Source organism: Alosa pseudoharengus, unplaced genomic scaffold (assembly GCF_046254945.1).
Source record: "Alosa pseudoharengus isolate Yale_2024_CS ecotype anadromous, Long Island Sound unplaced genomic scaffold, YU_APseudo_1.1 YU_APseudo_1.1_scf_4, whole genome shotgun sequence".
NCBI lineage: Eukaryota > Metazoa > Chordata > Actinopteri > Clupeiformes > Clupeidae > Alosa > Alosa pseudoharengus.
The window spans coordinates 41389307-41393602 of record NW_027468774.1 but is presented as its reverse complement, the minus strand read 5'-3'; the positions used below and the strand labels follow the sequence as shown (position 1 = coordinate 41393602).

The following is a 4296-nucleotide window of genomic DNA, read 5'->3' as shown; positions in this document are numbered from 1 at the left end:
ACACGCTAGCATTGATGCTATGCTATGCTATGATCATGCTAATGAATGACGTCATTGGCACGTTTGAAAGACTTTTTAGAACAATTAAGTGACTTTAAAAAATATAATACTCAACCAAGTGTATTGTCTTTGCCTTTCAAATACAATATTCAAATTACTTGAAAAAAAAATTATATCCCGAGAAAAGTGGATTTTGAGGGGTACAGCTCCATAGACCTCCATTCATTCTGGACTCGCCCGTGAGCGCCCCTAGATGCAATACCACACCGGAAGAGTTCCGAGAGTGAAGGTTCTCCCCTTATTAGACATTCTCTGGTAGCCTACACCGTTATATAGCACGCTACCTAACTTAGCATAAATACACAACTGAAACAAAAGCAAGTCACAAACTCTGTAACTCCACATTACGGTTTTATTTATAGTATGCTATTTACAAAGACAAATAGAAACCCACTGTATTGCTCACAAATTATGAGAATTTCAGCTGCAACTTGCCTTTGCCTCTTGACTTCACCTGCGAAATATGCTGTCAATCAAAAAAAGTCCAGCCTCTACAACGGTTCCTCCAATCATCATACAGAAGCTCGGCGTCCGGGCCATCCCACTGTCCCATTCACTTCCAGAGACGCCGGGCTTCCCTGGAAATGGCGATTTTGTGGCATTTGTCCAATAAAGATCTAGCTTTTCTACACTCTGTAATGCCATTGAAAGTCCAGTGAAGCTGAGCGTCTATGGGTTTTTGCATGGTTTTTTCATGGATCGTGTCGTCACAGCAATGTATTACGGGTGCGAAATCACAATAAATGACCGGCAACACCTTATTGCTGAACAAACTAGCCATGAAAATGAAAATTTTTTCAGCATGTTGTAGTTGGAATAGTAGGCTAGAAGCTAATGTAATAGTGTTATTTGATGCGATATTCCGTGATATTTTAGAGGAGGCTGAGCTTCCCCAGTAGTCTTAGAGCAATTGCCTCTGGCACGCGGGACCATATCATTAACCTGACTCTCGCCAGAGGAATTTCGTTCCGCCTAGCTCCATTCACATCCATCTGGGATCGCTTCCGTTGAGAGTGATTTCGCCACCAGATTTTATGGTAGAGCCAATCAGGACACAGGGCGGGAGTTTCATAGATGTGACGTAGCGTAGAAGCGACTGTGAGACTGTTCTCAGCGTAACGGGTTGGCTTCGATGTGAGTGGTTGAAGTAGCACGTTAATAGATGAGCTTATCCAAAGTGGCTTATCCAATCACATGCAAGAATTTTTGATAAGGCCCAGCCTTCTGAAACACCACTCCAATGGATCGATCCCAGATGGATGAGTGGAGCTAAGCGGACCACTCTTAGATCTACGAGTGTTTTCACGCCGCTCTTAAGCTACGATGGTTTCGGGAAACAGTCGACAAATCTTAAGAAGTTCGTAAGAGGGACTTTACGATGCTCTTAGGCTTAAGATGCTTTCGGGGAACTGGGCATCCTACAAAGTAATGCACCCGTTAGCACCCAGTCAAATGGCTAGGCTACTCAAATAACAATCGGTTTTCTTCACATGAATTCACGACGCTAATTTGCATATTCAATCTAATAAAACATAACGGAGGTGTCACAGAACATTTTTGGATCATATAAAAGAAAATTATCTTCAGTAAAATAAGCAATACACAGTTTTAAAGCAGGGTTTACAAAGCCAGCTTACCCCTTTCCAGACTTCCAAAATGTGAGAAAGTGTGCAGGTGTGTAACACCAATTAATGCCCCATCGGAAACAATAGCAAAACCATTAACAGAACCATTAAAAGATTAACATATATTAGGCCTACATAAGAGATTTGGGGAAGTTCAAAGAGACAAAACTTTATTTACACTAAATTATGCCTTTGCTACATATACATACACATACACACGCAGCTCTGGAAACAACATTTTCTGATGTTATCCTACTATTGCTGAGTGGCACTTACATTTATAATGAGTATATTAGAGGGAGAGCAGCTTCACAGAAGAGAACTTCTGATGGCAAATTTGAGAAAAAGTTGGTAAACCACCCTTCTTACCTAATTTGAGGGTGCTGATTCTGAATATTTTCTTTACCAAGCTCAATTCTGAGTTCTAAGCCACATAATCAGCATTTTAACATAAAATAGCGATTTATTTTGCTTATAAAAATAAATTTCCCCCTAAATTGGGTTAATTTCAAAAGTAATCACTAAAACCAAATAAAAGTGTTCTCTAAATACATGTTTGAGCATTAAAGAAGCCATATTATAGTTTATTAACGTATTTAATGGAAACATGATGATTACAGTTAACATGTAATAAACTCAGAAATTCTAATCAAAACACAACCATATTTTTATTGCTAACATAATGAGGCACTCATGTGTCGTTTAATGCATTTCATCACAATAACAAGTTGCACAGATAACCTTTAACTCAGAATATATCCTACAGTACATATGATCTTAGATAGCGGGAATAATGCAGAACTGCATCTACCGTCAACAACAACCGACAAGTAAAAAACATTTTACTTCTAGTAACACTGGATTTGGTATGTGTGCTTGCCTCCATACTAGAGCTTGATAATGTGCTATTCTAATATGCCATTGAGCAGCATCACTTGTTGGTGGTAGAGCCTCCAAACCTAGACATCTAGAAAACAGACTGGCTACGGGATAGTGTTGTCACCATACCAAAATTATGACTTCGATACAATACCTGCATAAATATCTTGATACTCGATACTAAAACAATATCCAAATCCTAAAATATCTGGAAAAGAAAGTAAGCAGGCCTCCTTTAACTGTAGAGTCATTTGCGTTGAATTTGGTGCACTTTTGGTCAATTCTGGGTTTTAAACTTCTAAACTTCCTACATAATTTTTATTTTTGTAGAGAGTAAAATAGTAGTTTGTGTGTGATTAAGTCCTTTATTGTTTGTTAAAGATCATTTATATTGTGTGGTGTTTTGGCAATAAATTACCTTTAAAGCAACACCAAAGAGTTTTTTGTACCTTAAAATAATGTTTCCAAAATCGTTTCAGTGGTTCATCAACTCGTAACAGGGTGAACGGCACTTTCTGCATTCGCTTCGCGGCCCTCTATCGGCTATAACCGCATGTAAGTTTGCCGGATCGGGTAGCAGATCTGTAGTTCGATGGAATGAGACATGAGAAACTACAAATTTGACTTGCATCTGATGTCGCAATACATCGTACTTTCATAAAATCATGCTACCTTGTCTGTGGACATTGTTATTTGCAAAGCCGGTGCTGGATAAACAAATAGTGTGTGCTTCTTTGGTGTTGCTTTAAATAGCCAAAGTAGGCTAAATCAAGGTCAGTATTCAAATTACTGCATGCAAATCACTTAATGCTATGCAGAAGAGCCTAATCTTTAGGCCATCTGATGCTACCCTAGGCCTTCCCGTGTTTATGGGATTTCTTTGACAGTTGCAAAGGGAAAAAAGTGAAGATAGTCTTCTTTGCTCCCAGTGCCAGTAATAAGTACGTTTCAACCACTCAGGTCTTAATCAGATAGGCCTACACCATTATCTGTTGCAATATCTGTGTGCAGTCCTACATTAGGTATAAGTAAGTATAAGTATATATACTCTTTTTACTCCCGTGAGGGAAATTTGGTCTCTGCATTTATCCCAATCCATGAATTAGTGAAATACACTCAGCACACAGGAGGTGAAGCACACACTAATCCCGGCGCAGTGAGCAGCCTGCAACAACAGCGGCGCTTGGGGAGCAGTGAGGGGTTAGGTGCCTTGCTCAAGGGCACTTCAGCCATGCCTACTGGTCTGGCCTCCGGTAACAAGTCCGAAGCGCTAACTAGTAGGCCACGGCTGCTCCTAAGTTGCTGCCGAGCCAGCCAGGAGTCGAACCTAGAATCTTCTGATCCGTAGTCAGACGCGTTATTCATTGCGCCACTGGCCCTGACAAGGTCTATTTCCTTGATAGTTAACATAATTTGCTACCACATAACAAATACCAAATAACAATAAAAAAGTTTCTTGCAAACTTTCCTGCATACTTCTTAAATGTGCTGCAGTCAGATGGGTGTCATAACTAGATCTTGAGCATCTATTACCAGTGTTGAATGAGCAGTTTTTGCAGTGATCACTACTGGACATTCCACATTGCTAGACAGCACTTGAGTGAGGATGACTTATTTCCACTTCACAAATGACCATCGCTATCTGCAATAGCTACAGTACAATAATCCGTTCATACTGTAGCTGAGGATTTGTCCTAGGTCCACTTCCCTTTCAGCATCATATGCAGTAATG

The 4296-nt window shown here is 39.9% G+C and overlaps 1 non-coding gene across 1 annotated transcript; it reads right to left on the bottom strand.

The window, feature by feature from the left end:
• Window positions 1-3870: 3870 nt before the first annotated feature.
• Window positions 3871-3943, bottom strand: trnar-acg (transfer RNA arginine (anticodon ACG)). The gene has a single exon. It is a non-coding gene; the product is annotated as a tRNA-Arg (tRNA).
• Window positions 3944-4296: the final 353 nt, after the last annotated feature.